Source organism: Schistocerca americana, chromosome X (genome assembly GCF_021461395.2).
Source record: "Schistocerca americana isolate TAMUIC-IGC-003095 chromosome X, iqSchAmer2.1, whole genome shotgun sequence".
NCBI lineage: Eukaryota > Metazoa > Arthropoda > Insecta > Orthoptera > Acrididae > Schistocerca > Schistocerca americana.
In genome coordinates, this window is record NC_060130.1 from 185,096,316 (window position 1) to 185,118,834 (window position 22,519).

Sequence of the window (22,519 nt, forward strand, 5' to 3'; positions counted from 1 at the left end):
TGTCCTCTGTCAAACCTGTCTGGTAAGGATCCCATACAGCGCAGCAATGTTCCAGCAGAGGACGGACAAGTGTAATGTAGGCTCTCTCTTTAGTAGGTTTGTCGCATCTTCTAAGTGTTCTGCCGACAAAGCGCAGTCTTTGTTTCACCTTCTCCACAATATTGTCTATGTGGTCTTTCTAATTTAAGTTGCTCGTAATTGTAATTCCTAGGTATTTATTCGAATTGACAGCCCTTAGATTTGTGCGATTTATCGTATACCCAAAATTTATCGGATTTCTTTTAGTACCCATGTGGATGACCTCGCACTTTTCTTTGTTTAGTGCTAATTGCCACTTTTCGCACCATACAGAAATTCTCTCTAGATCATTTGTAATTGGAATTGATCTTCTGATGATTTTACTAGACGGTAAATTACAGTGTCATCTGCAAACAGTTGAAGGGGACTGCTCAGATTATCACCTAGATCATTTATATAAATAAGGAACAGCAGAGGGCCTATGACACTACCTTGCGGAACGCCAGATATCACTTCTGTTCTTCTCGATGATTTACCGTCTATCACTACGAATTGTTACCTCTCTGAGACGAAATCACGAATCCAGTCACATAACTGAGACGATACTCCATATGCACGCAATTTGATTAATAGTCGCTTGTGAGGAACGGTATCAAAAGCCTTCTGGACATCTAGGAATATGGAATCGATCTGAGATCCCTTGTCGACAGCACTCATTACTTAATGGGAATAAAGAACGATATTTTCTGAATCCGTGTTGGTTATGTATAAGTCATTTTCTTTAAGGTGATTCATAGTGTTCGAGTGCTCCAAAATCATAGGGCAAATTGAGGTCAGTGATATGGATCTGTAATTCAATGGGTTACTCTTATTTCCCTTCTTGAATATTGGTGTGACCTCTGCTACTTTCCAGTCTTTAGGAACAGACCTTTCGTCAAGTGAGCGGTTGAATATGATTGCTATGAAAGGTGCTACTGTGTCTGCATACTCTGAGAGGAACCTGACTGGTATACCATCTGGACTGGAAGACTTGCCTTTCTTAAGTGATTTGAGTTGTTTCGCAACACCTAAGATATCTACTTTTATGTCGCTCATGCTAACAGCTGTTCTGGTTTCGAATTCTGAAATATTTACTTCGTCTTCTTTCATGAAGGAATTACGGAAAACTGTATTTAGTAACTCCGCTTTAGTGGCACCGTCATCGGTAACATTTCCATCGCTATCGCGCAGTGATGGTATTGACTGTTTTTTGCCACTGGTGTACTTTACATACGACCAGAATCGTTTTGGGTTTTCTACCATATTTTGAGACAATATTTCATCGTGGAAACTATTAAAAGCATTGACGCCCGCACTAAATTTCGAGCTTCTGTGAAATTTAGCCAGTCTTGGGGATTTTGCATTCTTCTGAATTTGGCATGCTTTTTTCGTTGCTTCTGAAACAGTGTTCTTACGTGTTTTGTGTACCATGGTGGATCAGTCCCGTCTCTTATTAACGCATGCGGTATGAATCTATCTAAGCCGTGGTAAAAATGGCTGTTTTGAAGAGCGTGCCGCAGTGCGTAGTGTGAAGCAGTCGGCCTCCGTTACTGGCGGTGGCAATCGCAGCTTTGGTGTCTCCCTCTGGTGGGAAAGGGGAAAGGTTGCCTGTTCACGTGCATTTAAGGGGCGCTATGAGCTCGCCAGTTGGTCAGTCTGGGTGAGTCGGAGTCAGTGTGGAGTGAGTCGGAGTCAGTCTGGGTCAGTCTCTTCTCCCCAGCTTGATAGTCTGTCTCTCGTCCACAGTTGTGAGGCAGCTAGTGTCTGTCTGTCGTCCGGAGTGCTAGTATGTCTTTCGTTCGGATCAACCTATAAGGCCGCCAGTAAGAGAACTCAGCGAGTTGGTCGCCCGGTCAGGGCTTGGTTCCTGCATCTGAGTCTGCGCGTTAGGCCGCCAGTCTGCTCGAGTTTGTGCAGGCAATGGTCATTGGCGGTTGGATCGATCGGTTAGTCGGTCGAGCGCTGGAACACAAGATGACTTGTCCCTCTTGAGCGTCGGCGCATGTGAGGTCGCCATGTGCGTCCAGTGGGCCGCGCCGTATAGCGAGGGGTACACCAAGTCCTTTCATCCGTACACAATTTTTTTCATTATTACTAACTTTTCTACAGGATCGCATATACAGTGTAAATGGCATATTGCTATATACATAACTAGGTCTACTTTGAGTCATAGGATCTATTCCACAACGCCACGTCTTGTAGGCGATGACCTCTCGATCGGCGAATGATTCAAGTCCAGGAAGTGATGCATTTTCACAACGTACAATGGCAAGTGTAAACCAACCACTACCAGAATTTCCAGTAACGACGTCCAGAGTAAAATTAACCCTGCAGCCACGGAAAAATATAGGTCCATTTAATATAGCGCCTTGGGCTGTTCCATTTGCTCCAAGTTTATTTTCGAGGCTAGTAATATGTTTGTAGACACGCATGCGGTGGCGGCGTTGACGATACACAAGTCAACGAGGCATAGTGCTTCAGTGCTGTTGCAGATAGAGCTCACAGCGGAATGGTTCCGCTGGCGTGCACTGCCCGCTTATATAGGGAGCGAACGACCTTGGTTACGTAACGCCGCTGATAAGGGACTTTGCAGGCACCAGCAGGCGGGCGTTATCCCGGACGCGCACGCTAGTCACTTCAGGTGTGCGCTCAGCGGGCAGTGCGGCACTATGCTTTAGAATTTTTTCAAACTGATGCATCCTTGAGTCCCCGGTTCGCGATGTACGACTAGCGGTTACAGAGGTCAAGGATCACACTTTAAAGTACTCCTATTTGTTAAAAGCAGTTTAATTTTGATTTCATCAGTTACTCCCTGGCAACTACTTCCACGCTCACAAAGTGTGATTAAATGTGTTAATGTTCTTGATGAATCACTAGTAAATAAAGTAAATTCGTAAGAAAAGGTTTTGAAAATAAATTCACGGTTCACTATCTATTGCTGTCGATACTGTATCTTTGAATTTGAGCCATATCTGGTCTACACTTACAAAATTATCTTGGAAGGAATGGAGACTCTCTCTTAGGAAGGCATCAAGCGAATTTTTATCTGCTGTTTTAAGTAGATATATTTTGCGTTTATTTTTAGTGGTTTTGATTGATATGGTTTTGAGCCTCGCTACAATGACCTTGTGTTCACTAATCCCTGTATCCGTCATGATGCTCTCTATTATATCAGGATTATTTGGAGCTAAGAGGTCAAGTGTGTTTTCGCAACCATTTACAGTTCATGTGGGCTCATGAACAAATTGTTCAAAGCAATTCTCAGAGAAAGCATTTAGTACAATTTCGGAAGATGTTTTCTGCTTACCACCGGCTTTGAACATTTATTTTCGCCAACAAATCGAGGGTAGATTGAAGTCTCCACCAATTATAACTGTATGAGGGGGTACTTATTTGTAATGAGATTCAAGTTTTCTTTTATGCGTTCCAACTTATTCTTCTACTTCAGTTCAGTAGAGGGGTGCAGCAGTGGACGCAGCCAGAAACATTTGTGCCATGGATGGAGTTATGCCACTGGACAGAGCACAGCGAGAAAATGATTTTCTCGTTTTCAGGAGGATCATCTTAACATTATTGACCCTCAAATTTCAGGTAGACTTTCCAAGTTTGCTGAGGATCGTTTAAACACGTTAATCCACAATGATTCACGTCAGTATACTCGAGAACTGGGAAATGTGATGAACTGTGATCCTTCCACCATCGTGCGACATTTCCATGCAACGGGGAAAGTTCAAAAATGGTGTGTATGGATACCGTAAGCCAAAATTAGAAAAATCAGCAGGTAGCCATATGACATGACATGACATCTCGATCGGCGAAAGAAGTCCAGGAAGGGAGGCGTTTTCACAACGAACGATGGCTAGGGTAAACCAATTACTACCAGAATTTCCAGTAGCAACATCCAGAGTAAAATTAACCCTGCAGCCACGGAAGAATATAGGTCCATTTAATACAACTGCTTGGGCCGCACCGCTCGCTCAGCGCCTAGCGAGTCGGTGACGCAACCCGCCCGACTTGGCTCGGCGCCAGGCCGGCGCAACAAAGGAGTGCGGCTACAGCGCGCGTCCGGGTTAACGCACTTCTTCTGATAGTGCCTGCAGAGTTTAAGTCCGTTATCAGTGCGTTACGTAATCAAGGTCACTCGTCTTTTATATAAGCGGGCAGTGCACACCAGTGGTACCATACCGCTGTGTGCTCTATCTGCAACAGCATTGAAGCACTATGCCTCGTCGTCGTGTGTATCGTCAACGCCGCCACCACATGCCTGTCTACAAACATATTACTCCTCATCAATTGGCTCGTGAACGACACTGTCCATTCGTAGCCTGTATCGTTACTGGTGACAAGGAAGGCGGTCTTTATGTTAAAATAAGGAAAAGAAAGGTATGGCAGAGCCCAAACAAACCAGCAATTCCTTGTACATAGACTAGCGCACATCCACAAAAGATAATGTTATGGTTCTGGTTGTACAGCGACGATGTGGTGTACTATGAATTGTTTTCCCAAGGTGTAAACATCACAGTTGACGTTTATTGTCAACAACTGAGACATCTTGCAGACGAAGTCCAAGAACAAGGACCAGGAAGACTATGTAAACTGATGCTACTGCACGATAAGGCCCGCCTGTATTCTGATAGACTGTTAAAAAACGCTTCCTGTCTAGATGACTATGCGCTCTAAACATGACCTCAAAACCACGTGATTCCTACAGTCACGGAATCGAAAAGTCACCCCAACGTTGGCAGACTGTTGTAAATAGTGACGGGGAATGTATTATTAATTACTACAGTTCAAATGGTTCAAATGGCTCTGAGCACTATGGGACTTAACAGCTATGGTCATCAGTCCCCTAGAACTTAGAGCTACTTAAACCTAACTAACCTAAGAACATCACACAATACCCAGTCATCACGAATTACTACAGTTTCTCTTATGTGTATCTGTTATGCTTATTAGACTTATGGAAAAATGTTACGAATTTATACACCAACCCAACATCTACAAGAACATTATTCTAAAAGCACCAAGTGCTCGGCCTTCTGTTACAGAGTCAACAGCGGTGGCAACACAAACACAGATATTGGAGGAATGCATGGAACAATAAAATACAGATATGTGAATGGTAAAAATTTGAAACGTCTAGACAAATTCATTCATACGTTAATGAGCTTCATGAGGGATACATTACATCACAGGCTTATTATTCTGACAAAGGGAAATCTTACAAGAGATCTCCAGGATAAGCACACAAACTATGGCTTAAGTGCAGGAGTGACTCATGAACGCATAGTTGGAGAAAGGAAAGGCGGATTGTACTGTCTACTTCTCAGGTGGATATCAGTTTTTTGTTTCAGAAAATTTGCACGACTGCAGCTGCAAATAGATTTGTATTGAGAGCATACATCAATATACATGCTTTACATAGATTCCAGTATCATATGGAACATGTGTAAACATATTCACTCTGTCTGCCTAGACAAAATAAGACAGGCATCCAGCGAACGTCAATAACTTTCATGATGTTAATGATGACAGATTTAAATCAGGAGGAGAAAAGGAACAGATAATTTGCCCATCTGAGTTACACAATATCTTCTCCAAGGCAAGTGGAGATGTTAAACCTCCAGATGTCAAGCCTGAAAGTTACATTAGCTGCTGTAGTGCTTCATCAAGAAAGGAACAAAGTATACAGCCTCAGAGATGGCTTTTCTCTACAAAGAAAAGGAGCAAAATGTGCAGCATAAGCGCTTCGAGAAACCATGTACAGCTGAGGCGCAAGACAAGTAATAGATATTGACTTTCACACAAAGCACATTTATCCTAGGTTATCTTTTGTTTGTAACGTTTCTTAGTGCCTTTCAGTTCACATCGTAATTATGCTGTTGCTACTAATATTCAGTCAGTGACATAAAAATAAATATCGTCTGTAATAAATTTGAAGAACTTGAATTAATGCTGTGTTTTTCCCTCTTTCTCAAAAGTTTAATTTCTGCTATAATCATGATTAAAAAGTAGACTTACGCAGCTTGCGTGTGGTTTTGGCTTCAGTTGCTGTCACCAGCAGGGAACAAATAAGTAGTACAGTAACTAAAAGATCTCCTTTTCACAGTTACATTTAATTTCAGTGTGTTTATATGTACTTCCAATGATATTACAGTATAGTGGAAGGTCGTGAAAGATCACGCCGACTTCGTCTTTCCCGCAGCATTACTGTGACTGATATTTATGTGTCCCATCAAACCTCGGCTCACTTTGTTAGCCGCAATGCACCTTAGTCTCTAGAGACAAGTTCACTTTCACCGTTCGGTAGTAGGCTAAGCGAAATGACATCATTTTCACGTTCCGTATGGTGTGAACTCTCCACGATTTGACAGTGACGTCGCTTGATGTTCCGTTGACATATAGTTAGAATCAGCCTTAAGCGAACTGATATTCCGTCTAATGTTGAACATTCCATCTTTTGATGATGGCATCACCGGACATTCCGTTCCTTTGACGCTTAGTGTGAATCGGCCTAAAGTTGTTAATATTTTTTACTGACTTTATCTATGCTGCCATTCTCAGATCCAGCCTCAAATTGCAAATTGCACTTCGCTGCAATGTTCATGACAATGTCCCTTACTGAGCGAGGTGGCGCAGTAATTAGCACACTGGACTCGCATTCGGGAAGACAACGGTGCAATCCCAGTTCCGGCCTTCCTGATTTAATTTTTCCGTGATTTCCCTAAATCGCTCCAGGCAGAAGCTGGGATGGTTTCTTTGAAAGGGCATGGCCGACTTCCTTCCCCATCCTTCCCTAATCCAATGAGACCAATGACCTCTCAGTTTGGTCTCTGGTCTCTTCCCCCAAAACAACACAACCCAACAATGTCCCTTACCGATCTTTCAGTGGTATAATTGAGGCTTTTTTGTAGCATCAGGGATTCTATTCTGGTATGTTTCAGCAGATGTAACAGGAATTCCTCCATTCAATCTGCCAAATCTTAATTCTAGTGATTCTTGTGCAGAATCGAGCAAATGATAATTAGATCACGGTCCTACAACCAGCTGCGGTAAAGCACGTGCGACAGTTTCAATTCTTCAGCCATTCTAACAAATACTGTATACTGTGACACCTCCAGCACTGATGTATACATCAGGGATGACAATAATACATTTCGCTTTTTGATAACTTTTTCAGTAGCTGCAATAAAATCTACCAACGCTTCCATTCTCACTGCGTTCAATTACATTGCATTGCGTGACATCTAGTGTGACTCGATCGCTGTAACTACCTTGTTCTTGTAATTCCGGTTAGTTAGAAACAGAAGCTGGAAGTAGAAACGTAGGTACAAAGAAGGTAACTGCGAAGAAACCATCCATGGGTAACAGAAGAAAAACTTCAGTTGATCGGTGAAAGAAGGAAATACAAAAATTTTCAGGGAATTTCAGAATACGGAAATACAATTCACTTAAGAATGAAATAAACAGAGAATTCAAGGAAGCTAAGGCGAAATGGCTGCATAAAAAATGTGAAGAACTCGGAAAAGAAATGATCGTCAGAAGCACTGGCTGAGCATACAGAAAAGTGAAATCAACCTTCGGCAAAATTAAAATGAAAGGTGGAAACGTTAAGAGTGCAGTGGGAATTCTACTGTGAAGTGCAGGGGTAGAAAAGGATGTAAGGGGTACATTGAACGCCTCTATGGGGGATAAGAGTTCTCTGATGACGTGACAGAAGAAGAAACAGAAGTCGATATCGATGAGATAGGGGATCCAATATTAGAATCAGAACTTAAAACAGTTTTGGAAGACTTAAGATCGAATAAGGCAGTAGACATTGATAACATTCCATCAGAATTTCTAAAATCACTGGTGGAAGTGGCAACGAAACGGCTATTCACATTGGTGTGGAGAACGTATGAGTCTGTCGATATACCATCTTACTTTCGGAAAATCATCATCCACGCAATTCCGAAGACTGGAAGAGCCGACAAGTGCGAGATTTCACGCACATTTACTTTAACACCTCATGCTTTGCAGTTGCTGACAAGAGTAATATGCAGAAGAATTGAAAAGAAATTTGAGGAGGCGTTAGATGACGGTCAGTTTGGCTTTCGGGAAGGTAAGAAGGTAAAGACACCGGAGAGGCAATTCTGACATTGCGGGTTATAATGGAAGCAAGACTAAAAAAAAACCAAGACACGTTCTCAGGATATGTTGACCTGGAAAAAGCGTTAGAGAATGTCAAATGGTACAAGATGTTCGAAAGTCTGAGGGAAATAGGGGTAAGCTATACAGAAAGACGGGTAATATTCAATACATACAAAAAGTAAGAGGGAACAATAAGAGTAGAAGACCAAAACGAAGTGCTCGGATTACAAAGGGTGTAAGACGGGAGTGTAGTCTTTTGCCACTACTGTCCAGTCTATGTATCGAAGAAATAATGACGGAAATAAAAGAATGGTTCGAGACTGGAATTAAAATTCAAGGTGAAAGGATATTAATGATAAGATTTGCTGACGACATTGCTATCCTCAGTAAAAGTGAAGAAGGATTACAGATCTGTTGAATAGAACGAACAGTCTAATGAGTACACAATATGGATTGAGAGTAAATCGAAGAAGAAGGAAAGTAATGAGAAATAGCAGAAATGATAACAGCGAGAAGCTTAACATCAGATTTGGTTATCAGGAAGTGGATCAAGTTAAGGAGCTCTGCTACCTAGGTAGCAAAATAACCCATGACGGACGGAGCAAGGAGAACATAAAAAGCAGACTAGCACTGGCAAAAAGGGCATTCCTGGCCAAGAGAAGTCTACTTTCAAACATTGGTCTTAATTTGAGGAAGAAATTTCTGAGAATATACGTTTATAGCTCAGCTTCGTATGGTAGTGAAAAACCTGGAAAAGAAGAAAATCGAAGCATTTGAAATGTGGTGCTACAGAAGAACGTTGAAAATTGTGTGGACTGATAAGGTAAGGGAGGAGGAGGTTCTCCGCAGAATTGACGAGGCACGGAATTTATGGAAAACATTGACATGAAGAAGGGTCAGGATGACAGGGCATCTGTTAAGACATCACGGTATTAGAGGGAGATATAGACGGTAAAAACTGTAGAGAAAATAGAAATTAGAATGCACCCAGAACATAACTGAGGACAACGAAACTAATATCGATGTGTGCAAAAGTTTCAACGATTACACTAGTGAACAAGCGAGAGCTGCTTCGTTTGTGTTTCTTGAGTGGTAACTTTGGAACACCTGTAGCTGTCAGCGTGTTGTGGTATGTAATGTTGTTTATGTAAGTAATATTATACGTACCGTTTAAAAATTATGCAAAAGCCTTGTACCTCTGTTCTCTGTATTTGTATAATTAAGCGTCGATATTTGACATGTTTACTTGATATTACCAACGACAATTTCTTTCTTTTTCTTTTTTTTATGAAAATAATTACGTCATTTTTTTTGTTACGTCCAGAGACACACAATTTCAGATAATGCTCATCAGTCGTGTATTTATTTCGTGATAGTCGGTTTGTTGCATTGTTTTGTAGAGATAAGCTTCACGATGTGTGTTGTACGCACGTTGCGCCTTGCAAAAGTCAGCTCGTGTTGTACGACTTGAATGTTCAACAAGACATTGTTTATGCAGATACAAGAATTTACTATAGTAGTCCCATACATCTTTTTTACTTTATACTTTCTTGTGGATGCCGTAGAGCTGTTATTACAGTTAATGCAAAGTGAACCATCGAATAAAGTGTGTGATAGGCCCTATGTAGGAAACGACAGAAGGAGTGATAATCACAATAAAATTTAAAATAAGACGTCATTTAGGGTGTTAAAAATGGTTGCAAATAGCGCTAGTTGCCATTATATTGTTCAGTTGGACTGACAAGGCTTTGTGAGCCGTACGTTTTGTTTTGATGGAATCGCGTGTCACATTGGTTGACTAGGGATGACCAGCCTGAGATTTCTTCTTTGAAAACTGTAGATTTTTTTTTACGATGAACCTTCTTCCCTAACACTCGATGCTGGATACAAAGCTACACCATCGCCACTATTTCATTTTGGGATTGTAACTTAATGCTAAGTTTGATGATAATGACAAGTCTCAGAGTGTTGATTTATTGGTCCTGTGTATCTAGTAGGACTTCAGAGTTTACAAACGGTATTGGGCTAGTCCTTAATTTTGAATTACAATTCTTGAAATTTTTCACACATCTTTTTAGCAAAAAGCAATATTACACAATATTTTATTACTTTATACCCTGTCCAGATAAAATTGTAATGGGTGCTACAGTTTATTTTTCTAGGTACTCCTTTACTTTGTAGATGTGTTTGGCCAGATAATCATTCATAGTTGTGAAATCTTGTCTGTTCATTAGTATTTTTGTGGATTTGGGTAATGCGTTAGTCCGATGTTGGGACGGAGTATGCCTTTCTATAATGGGGCAGAATTTTCTCTTGCATGCATACATCATTTATTTACATTATGTGGTAGTTGTGTACAGATTAATTATGGTTGAAAGGTGGAGTGCTGCTATTTAATTTTTCTTTTATAATAATTACATTATTTAGTATGTAAGTACATGGAAGTGATAGTTTTTCATAATGTAATGATCTTTGCCGTACCCCTTCTATTAATCATACTTTTTTCTGTTATCAAAATGATCACAGATTTGCTCCACAGTTTTCCCAGAATATTACACAAGACTTCAGTATTAAGTGGGCTTAAGCAAAATATACAGTCTGAGGCCATCAAATGACATACAGTCTCATAGTATTCATATTATGAAAAATGTTTTGCTCAGTTTTCTGTGTATGTAGTCTGCATGTGTATCAGTTTCATTTTGTGGTGTATCCATATACAATCCCGTATAGTGAGGATTTTTGTATCAGTGATCGGTCCACAAAGTTGTAGTTGTAACTTCTGAATGATCTGCATATAAAGAGACAGAGTGAAATGACAGATAAAACAGAAGGAAGTTGAAACATCTTATGTTTATGAATAAGTGCTTTATTGAGTTCTTGCTGCATCAGATTTGTACTTAATCTTGAACTTTCAGGGACTCCGATGACTTAATGTGGCCAATTAAAATATTTATTTATTTATTTAATTCTTTCTTTTACGTGCCTAGGACATGAACTTATTGTAATACGGGTAGGGCTTTAATAACATACTGTAATGAAAATCAATTATATGCAAAGTATCCACTTCAGAGAAAATCAGTAAAGTGAAGACAGAAAGTAATAACAACAAAAATACAACGATTTGTATTTAAAACACCAATTTATCAAATTCAAATAGGAAGATAAAGAAAAACAAACAATAAAATAGCAAGATAATTCTCTTCATATTCTGTGGAGATCAAAGTATTCGACAGTTTTTACTGCTATTTTGTTAGCTGCAGCAAAATCATGTTCCTGCAGAATAGTAAATGATGTTGGTCCAGCCAGTCACCACAGTGGCAAATTCCGTAATGACCGCTGAAGCACTATTTCGTGGGGTTGACTTTGCACCATGACACCCCATTTCCCATCCTATTCAGAGTCTTTCATGTCCCCTAAGGTAGATGTGAGCCTCCGACTGTTTTCTCAGTGTGCCTCAGGTATAGAATCTTGCCAAAGTTCCACATGACACATTCCGGGAGATGAAAGAATTGCTGTAGTTGTCTGCATGAATCTCTTTCTTGATGTGGGTCTTGGTTGTCAGTCCTCGTATCCAAATGGGATGTCTGGGAATAGTTTCCTGTTTCTTCTTCCCCACATCTGTAGCTGCCTTCCTCAAAATACTTGGTAATGCTATACCCATAATTTGGTAGAGTTTACTGATGGGTGTTGGTAACAGACAGCGTGTCACAGTGTGTCCTGTCTTGTTCATAGCTATGTCAACTTGTTTGGCATGTACAGACTTTTGACAGATTGGTGCAAAATATTCCATTGCAGAGACATAGTGGTGGGGCAAGTGTTCAGAGCACTTTCTTCCCCCCCCCCCCCCCCCCCCCCTTATATCATAGGTGAAATACACAAACTTCGGTCTTTCTGGGCTGGCTCCTCAAGATTTCTTGTAAGTTATATCTCCAGCTCCTCAAAAGTTTTGCCCTGGGCAGCAGTTTGCTGCATCACCAGCATAAGTAAATGGTCCAGTCTGTAATCTTACCCTCCCACACATCACTATTAAATTTTTCATAGTGTCTTCATTAGTTTCAAAATCTTTGAGAGGCGTAAGATATACAAAAGAGAAACTTATTTACTTAGCTTCATTTTCTCTTCTTGTTATTGGCTTCAAGTCTTGCATCCAGGGGTACATTCTTGTGGCTGAAATTTTGATTTAACATTGTGGGTTCCTGATTAAATAACTGATGAAGATTTGCCTGTATATTTCTTGAATTTTATTCTTTGTTACGTTATTAAATATCACACTGTTTTTACAATTTCTACTTAATATTCAAATTACATTGCTGTAGACAAAATTTAAAAAAAAAGTGTTTTTTCAGCAGAGGTATGCCCACTAATACCTATATTCTGCAGTACTCACAATATTCCAAAGAGTTTACAAAGCAAAATAATTTAAAGATTTTCTTGACAAAATATTATTTGCTAAAATATATCATTATTTTGTAAATGAATCCAGAAGTAAATTTAACAATTAGCATTAGATTGTGCAATTAATAATATGATTTTCAAATATGCCAGCGTTTCGTAAAAAGAGTAATTAAAAAAAGAGTAATTTTAATTGTTAGTACATATCGATTGTAACACACAATTTCTTTTTATACATTGCAGCCCGAAATATAATACATTGTATACAGAATCATACGAATTTCATTCAGTTAAACAGTTGATATAATTTTCACCTGTAAAAGAATCGATAGTATAAATGATATCAGTTATTTCTATAAAAAAAGGTTATGTTAGAAAAGGGTGTCCCATTACAAGCCCCAGCGACACTTGGATGATCATTTGTGTAGATGTTGTGCAACAGTGAGAACAAACGTTTCCCTGAGGGAGACCATTTTCCTGAATACTCCATTGATTTTTGTTATTTTTTCAATGTAACAAAGTATTTGCTATTTTGCACCAAGCATTGGGTGAACTGTGTTAAATGATAATCCTTTGTGACTGAATCCACTTTTCTAACCAGCTTTTTGTTGTTAACTGTATTGTAAACTGTATCATAAGCTGCTGTGAGATCAGTGAAAGTCACACCTGTGACTTGACCTGTTTCATAACTAGACTCAGTGTGTTGTACCAAATTAAGGATCTCTCCATTACAAGACCTTCCTGAGCGAAATCCTGACTTCTCTTTTTTGAGGCTTTTGTTGACGTACTGTAATATTCCATTTAGAATCAACATTTCCAGTATCTTATAAAAATGACAGAGAAGTGAAACTTTTGAAAGTATTTTGGTTCTGTTGGCTCTTTTCCGGACTTTAAAAGTGCTACTACTTTGGCTTTGCATCAGATCTTGGGAATTTGCAATTTTGGAATCCATGTGTTCATAAGATTTAATATCTACTATGTTGTAGAAGGTCCAAACATTTTAATTTGTTCTGTTTGTAGTTTGTTTAGGTCTGCAGCTTTATTGTTTTTCATAGACTTTAATACTACTTCTAAGGCAAAAGGAGTGCCGAGGTCTTTCTTGTCAGCGTATCTCAGGAGTTTGGAGTTTGTAGATCTTCCTTTTGTCTTACAATTCAGAAGTAATTGATGGGCAATTCAGTTGAGAAATATCTTTGAGAGATCAAGAGGAGCAATGGTTGGGTCATTGTTGGGATCTTCAAAAATTTCCATGCTTTCTGATATCATTTTTTTAGTTCTGGAAGCTGATACAGTATACAGAATGTCTTCTCCAGATTGTATTGTTTCCTCACAAACTGGGTCATTATCAAATAATTGTCCATATCTCTGCAACAGTCTCGGAATCCTCATCAAGTCTCGGGATATACTTCTGTCTGCATCCTCTCGAGAATATATTTGCATGAAGTGACTCGAACTGATTTAACAAGTTTGTCATACATCGCCATAGGTGGATCAAATTTTAGGACTTTGATGTCAAATTCTTGTGTGAAATTTTCCCATTGGGCTTTCTTGAAGTTAAATTGTCTTTTGAAATGGACACACGCTGGCCTCACAACTGCTTCTGCTTCAACAGAACAAATAATAGGTCAATGCAGTGTACATGGGATTGGCTTGTCAACATTCTTCTTGGCAATACGTTCACTGACAAAAAGTTATTTGTTGCATACCTTAGATCCCATCTGCCACTGCCTACTGAAATGTCCCCAGAAGGATGATGATGATGATGATTAAGTCGTCAAAAACTCAGGATTCAACTCTGTGTAAAGCAAATATTCAAGAATATTGCTGTGAAAAACTACGTTGTCATCTTGTATCTACTATTTTTGAGTATGGCAGCAAAAACATGAAGGGGAAAAAGGAGATGAAATCAAACAATGGAATGATGACAACATTGTTAGAAGGATAGATTTTTACTCACAGTATAGTGGAGACATCAGGTTACAGAGAGGTGCAACAAAAAGATGGTGAAACAAATAAGCTTTCGGCCAGAAAGGTCTTCATCTGAATTAGACAGTGGACACGCACTTCCCAGTTCTGCAAAATGTAGATGTATATGTTACTTGCAAGTTAGTGCTGGCTGTGTTTCCAAGGCTACCAAATGCCCACATTCTTTTCCATTTGTTACAACAGACAGTGAAGTCTCAATGAAAAAACTGCGGTCTCACAACACACTTCCTGACAAAAAAATATGAAGCACCCGTAAGACACGGTCAGATATCAATGTAACTTTGGACATGTACACACCGTCATGGTGCATTAGCAGTGTTCCTGCCGAGTGTGGTTACCGAGCCCATCAGGGTACATAAGATGCATAACAGTGCCATATGTCAAATGATCACTGCGAAAGATACGGAGATGCCACATACTCTTGTGAGATGGCGTTATCGGCACATGACAGAATTTGGACAGGTCCTCATTGTGGCTGGCTGTTTGAATTGCACAATATCCAGATTTGTGGTGTGTTTTGCTGTGACAGTGGCCCTGTGTTGGACTGCACAGCAATGTTAGAGCAGGCACACTCGTGGACAAAGAATTGGTCGACCGTGTGTGCCTGCCGCAAATGAGGATCACTTTATTGTGCAGCAAGTGCATCATCTCTTCTGCAAACAAGTAGTGGATCCCGTGGAACAGTTTGTCATGCCACACTAGCAGCATCTGGTCTAGGGAATTACTGTCTTGTGCCTAGACTGCCACTAACACCACAACACAAATAGCTGTGTTCGGAATAGTGTTACAATGAGGAAGCACACACTGCTGATGAGTGGCACTGCATTGTGTCGAGTAATAAATCGTGGTTCTGCAGTAACAGCTCCCCCCAACCCCGACGTCCACTGTCGGCAAGTACGACGATGACCTGGTGAGAAGCCCCATTCTGTCACTGTTTGGAGAGGTACAGTGCTATTATTTTGGCCATCTCGATGGGGCTATCTGCACGATGTCGAGGTACTCCCGTGGCTAAAGATATCCCACATCTATCCCCAATAGATTGTATGTGGGACCAGCTTCCAGTTTGGACGTCAACTCCGACCCGATACCAGTATTCAGGATATTGAGGACCAGTTACAACAGTTGTGGGAAAACTAGCCTCAAGAGAGGATACTATGGCTTTATGGCAGTCTTCTCAAGTGAATCAGTGGACACATCCAGGCCAGAGGAAGTGCAATGTCATACTGATAAGTAGGCACTTACAGCTAAGTTTTTTGTAAATTCGACTTGATTTTGTGACCACTGAAATAGCATCACATCATCACGTATCTTCCCAACCTATAAAGTTCCACTTCCATTTTCTCCTCCCCTTCTGGGTGCTTCACATTTTTTTCAGGTAGTGCAGATATAGGTTTCACTGAGGCCATCACTAATACTGTGGCATTTTCGAAACTGGTACCGGAACTTTGATCTTAATATGGAATCTCAGACCTTGTAGCTTTATTATGGTGTTATCTTTTTTTTATTCACTTATTTTTGCATATTTGTCTCTTGCAAGTTCCTTATATCTTTTTATTTTCATCCTCCAATTTCTGTTCAGCAAGTCTTCTGTTTGTGCATGTAATATGTGCAACAAATTTCTGGATTCCCTCAATCTACATTTTTATTCGTTAATTTGTCCTTTGATCATTCTACACAATAGTATCAAACATATCTGATAGACAAGGATACAGATCTGTGGTATATTTCTTAGTCTACAGTTGCTTTTACTTGTTTAACTTGGAGAAAAGTAGGTGTGGCATCTTCAGTTTGAAAATGTATGAGAATTGATGGAGCTGTTTACTTTGTTTGTGAAGGTTTTGAGTTGACCTCAAGTCTGTTAGCATATCACTGTGGTGGTAGCCGTAAGGGCAGTTAAAGCACTATTCACACTTTTTTCCCCTTTTGATCCTAGTTCTTAATTGGCAGAAATGGGGGACTTTGATATCTGATCAGGCAATTATGTAAATAGGCGAAGTTCCTCATTGAAATCCATATTTCGTTTGTCGCTGACATTTGCAGAATATTGTGTGAAAATGAGCAATCAAGTATTTAATGACAGGCACCATTTGTTGACTTCTTGCAGAAGCAGTTTAATTGTTAATTGCGTGGCGCATATAAATGTTCGTTTCCACTGTATGTGATATCCAACTCAACTCAGACTGTGTTTGATATAAGGCACTATACATAGGTGACACTTCCTATTATTATTGCTAATGGAACTTAGCCTTTCTTCTGTTGTAAGGCTCTCATGTTTGGTGGAGCTTTCTTCTTCCATTCTTTGCTAGATGCTTTTGGAAGTGATAAAGAAAACATACACAAATATGTGTTTTAAATATATAATTTAATGTTTCCTTGATCACGAGCACAAAGTTAAAGGTCGTTTATTGACTGGCATTGGGTTAAAGACTAAGACTATATATCTCGAAGCAAGCCTTATTAATGTGCTCATAAATGGCTGTCAGAAGTGCAATTTGCGATTAATCCTTCACTTTGTTCAAACATGTACAAACTGGAAGCTTGTATGAAAGCTCTTTGTGAATTGTACAAGTACCAATTTTTTTTGTGTGTTTTACAGTTTATAGTCCGTCAGTGGGGTCTTATTTCATTATACATTCTTGCTTAAGGAGTCTTATACATCACATGTTTTACTAGCATACATCATTATTGTCATCACCCAGTGATCACAGGCCCTGAAGACCACAAAGTGGCATTACATACTGCTTGCATGTCCTTTGATTTAGAGCTTCCTTCATTGAGTCATCTGAAACACTCAGCTAGATTAGATCGTTGTCCATTTCATCCAGCCAATGTGGTCTGAGTCTACCAAGATGATGGTATGAATTTCCATTGTCACAGAAATGTTAGTTGCATTTTCAGATATCTAAGCTACATGATCAGCTGACCAAAATTGATATTGTTTTATAACGTGTGTAATCAGATTTATATTCTTCATATCATAAAATTCTTTATTTGTCCATCTTTAAGCATTCCAAAAATTCTGCTCATCATCCTCGTTTTGAAGATCTTGAGGTTTTCCCCCCTACACACATACCTAGTAGTTTGTTTCGAAGCTGTAGATTACAATTTGGCATATGATGATATGGATAAGTATACTTACCTTCCTTCATGTAACAAATTGCTGGGTGTCAGAGTCTTTCAGAGACTGCAAAAGTTTTCCATTCTGTTTGTATTTTAACCATCAAATAAATGTCTAATTCATATGATATCCATCCACTTCTATATCACTGCACAGTTTATGTGTGTGTTTAGCGATCCATTACATGATTAAACAATAATGGATGTATTGCATCATTCTGTATGAGCCACCATTGGAACTGAAATCTCTCAGACAGAATTTGCAGCTTTGATACTAATATGCACTTTTTATTAGGTTTATCAGCTTTTTGGTTATATTAAACTTTGTCGTGATAACATTTAGGTCCTGTCAGTGACTGCTGTCAAGTGCCTTGTTTTTAAATGTCAATGGGACTGTGTTGTTGAAACCAAACTTTGGATTGAAGACAGGTGTAGTTTATAAACAAGGTTGATGACAGGTGTTCTTTACAAACAGGGCATTCAAGTCCAAATTGTGCTTATGCTGTCTCGGAATAAAATGGTTGTCCATAATTGACTGCTCCTTGCAAAAGCTTGTGTGACGTCCCTGAAGATGTGCTCCACAGATTTTTCAAGTCTGTCTCATAAAATTATCAAAAATATCACATATATCATGACAAGGAGCAATATACATTGATATGTGTTGCAGCCTGTCTTGTGGCCTGTTTTGCAGACAAGGTTTATTAGAGCTCCTAGCCATTCATCAGGAATTGTAAGTGTTCCAGGACCTGTATGTGAGGTGCAGTATCTCACATTGCAGCACATCTCCCTCAACTTTCAGCCATTGTGCCACAATTCCATTCCCTTTAGATGCATTTTTGTTCCTGTGACTGAAGATGCCCTTTCACTCATATGTGGTCACTGGTGCTACATTTCCTTCCTCTTTCCATTCCACTATCTTCTGACATTCTTCTTCTTACAACAGATCTTAATCTAGAGGAATGCCAAAATAATTTGCACGTATTGTTAACACTTCTTTTCATCTGAGTATCAATTATTGTGGTTTTCATTGCCCAAAAGTTGTCCCTTGCATTGTTGGACTGTCATTCTCAAGACCTAAATCATGTTCTTCAGCTTTTACATGTTTACAAGGCTTTGTGTTTCTCTTGTAGCCTCCAAGAAACATTCATTCTTCTGTCATTTATAATTTCATCTAGCCATTTAATTCCACAATGTCCTCTTTACTTCAGTTGCATCTTAATATGCATCATTAATCCACCAATTACCCTTCTGCTTTCCATTTCTGGTGTTATCAGTCACTGGTATGTCATTACCCTGTACTTGATGTTGACTGTTCTACTTCACCTGTTTCTTCTACATTATCATTATGTTTCCTTATTTGCAGCTTGCAGTTGAGACTTATTTCTTACCGTTTGTACTGATTGGCTTTTTGTTGCCCCTCCTGTACACAGTTTTCAGTTTAAAATTCATCTTGCTAATGACTAGAAAGTAATCCCTTTTGCAATCTGCTCCAAATCTTTTGTACAGTCCTGGAATCTCTTGTTAGTGGCCCCACAGTCAGTTTGATTTATTGTATTCCCATCTGGTGACATGCACATTTGTTGATGAAACTCCTTATGTGGTAACAATCCTGACATGATTCAGAAGCCTGCAATAGTTGCTAAACTTTCTGAATGGCTATAATGTACCAAATTGACTGTCATTATTTGGATTAAAATAGCCTTTTATTTTGTAGTCTTTACAGTTCTGGGTTTTTAGTGATTTTCAAATGTATATTATTACCTATTAAATGTACATACTTGAGCTACAGTCAAAATTTATATTGTTCATACATTGTTAAAATGCTGTGGGATGGCTGGACTTTTAAAATAAATATGGCACCAAATGTTGCTTGAATTGCTCTGAGATAATCTGGCCACCCATTGGACATTAACAATGCACAACCTATGTAATTTTTGGCTTAAGTGTTTTATGTTCTTTTAATGGGCACCTGAAAATTATACAGTAAGAAACACTATAGGGAAAAAAATGTTTTAATCCAAGTGACAACAGCTAGTGTGGCACATTATTGTCATTCAGAAAATTTGTTTTGGTTGTGGCTCCAAGTTCAACCAAATTATTGGAAGTTGCTAAGCCAATGGCAAAATCAACAAAATACTTTCCAGGATTTCGCAGAAGTCATCCTTTCCATCGCCGTCTTTGTTCTCAGTTGGTGTAGAAGAACTGACTTGAGTAACACGGAAGCATTTTTGTAGCAGTGTCAGATAAGCTGTTCTCTTGTTTATTGCCTTAAATTCCATCACAGTATGTGGTAGACATTTCTTCAGTACAAGTGCAATAGCAAATTAATGTCAGCTTCCATATCAACTATGCATAACTATTGATTTTTATGTATCAGTTGTACCTTATTGTAAACATATTATCACTTACTGTCACAGATCATAAAACTTCGTGCAATTGATTAGTGCAGGAAGACGTTTTTGGTAACTTTTGTAAAACTTTTAGTCTTTACCAATAGTAGTTAATCCTATTAAGTTTGTGTGTTTTTGGACGAACTGGAGAAACAGTTCAAAATTTATAAATCAGTGTGTGAAAAATTCCATATGAATAATGTTCGGCTGGCATAACACCCCTGGTCCATCTCTTAGATTTATGATGAGGGTCAACTAGCTGCCAATTAAAAGGGCCTTGTGTTCTTACATTGTTCTGAGAGACAGTCATGAATTATGGAATAAATGGAGAAGACCAATAAAAATGTGTAATTATCATAACTGAGAATACACAGAAAGGTGCAGGGGAGGGGACCAGAAATTTTAAAAAATTTCAACATCAGAAAAAGGTTATGTACAATCAATTATTAAAAAAAGGCAAAAATGCCTGTCAGCTGTTTTTCAAGCCATGTTGTCATGGTACCCAGCAGTTCCTCATTTGAGGTGAAACGTTTTGTGCACTCCTTAATTTACGTAGCAAAGGGGAAATGAATGTATTAAAATTATTTGTAACAAAATTAATTTTAAGCATTTTCTGTTGGAAATAATAAAAAACTATGGTGATGGTTTCATTAAAAAAAATCTGTTACTGCTTGCATTTTTCTTTTTATGTAAATAAAGTATGAGAATTATGTAAATAATTTTGTTCTATTTCATTGCTTGTCCATGTAGTCCAAGAATATATTTACCAAAACACTTTGGGGTCCACTTCATTTTGTGCTGCAGCTGTGCTGTTAAAAACCTCATGTAAGAAATGTGGCATTTAATAAACTATTGTAAAATTAAGCTGTAAGAGTGACAGTATTTACTTTTGATAGGTGGTTAAAATATTGAAAAGGAAGCAAGTGCTATTGAACTGTCCTTTTCTTAATTGGAATGGTTTATTTAGTTTTGGTTTGATTGAGAAAATTATTTTAATGAATTATTTGGACACACCGTATACAACAAGCCAAGGGCAATGCAATTAATTTTTAGTTAAAGTGGTTAATAAATGAGTTTACAAGTTCAACATAAAGTTAATAATAATGTAATGTAAACCTAATATAAAATGTAATAAATAGTCAGTCCCATACTCAGGGATTGAGCATAGGGTGAGCAGATGCAGGAATCCTGCTCATGCAAAGTACTAGTGGAGATGGTTTGCCATTGACTTCCTCCGATCTGTTATGCAGTTTCAAGTGTGTATCTGTGTTGTTTGGATGACTATGATGAGTGCTTTTACAGTGTAGTGTTGGGTTTGTGTTGTCATGGACAAAGGGAAGGGAAAGGATGAAACCAGTGCTGACACACTGCCTACTCCACTTGAATAACACCAAGGGTGTTAACGAGCTGAACGTCCCCATCTGACACACAGATCACCATCAACAGTGTCACATGCCCTAAATTCATGAGAGACTGCAGAGAGGTTTGGAATTTAATCCAGGACATTGGCGCAAAGACTGGTGGTCAGAAACTTTGTGCCACCACCTCTCCTCCCCTTGCTGGCTAAATATTGACAGTGAAACTTTTAACCACCACCAAGATTCGAATCAGCTTACCTCGCAGTCGAGTGCCACCACATTTTTGTGTTAGTGACCTCCACTATGGAGGTGGGTAAACATACTGCACAGTGAACGAAGTAATAATGTAGTTAATACAGAGTACAAACAATGGTCCAGCAAGAACTTTTTAAGCTTTACTTTACATGTATTCAGTGGTAGTATGTATTTCAAATAAGAAGGCATATGATAGTGTACCATCTCCAGTGTGACAGACTCTTCTCTTGCATATATTTGTACTTACTATGTTTAGCAGTAAGTTAAGTCTCTGCCTAGCTTCTTATGAGTGAAAATCGCAGTTATGTGTGAAGATACTTGCAGAGTTTTAAACAATGGTCTACTGGGCTGATTTCATTTACCTTGCTTTATCATTCTGATAATCTTTTTCAGTATTCTATTTATTTTAATTTTTTATTTATTTATGTATTTTTTCAAATTGTTGGCTTCTCCCCGAAAATAATTCCATGTGACAGTGGCAACTGCTTATTGCCACAGTACAGGGTGACAGTTATTGAACTGTGTGAAAAAAATGTAAATTATTTACAAACTGCAGCGTGCACACACTTTATTCAACATGTAAACGTCACTACAGATATTCGAATTTAGTTTATGACAAGTTCGATGTGCCTGCCATCATTGACGATGACGTGGCGCAGACGAATAGCGAAATTGTGCATGACCTGCAGAAGTATCGGAACATCGACGCTGTTGATGACATCCTGAAAGACTGTTTTGAGCTCAGGAATGGTTTTGGGGTGATTGCTGTTCACCTGGTCTTTAATATAGCCCCACAAGGAGGAGTCACATCTGTTCAGATCCGGAGAATAT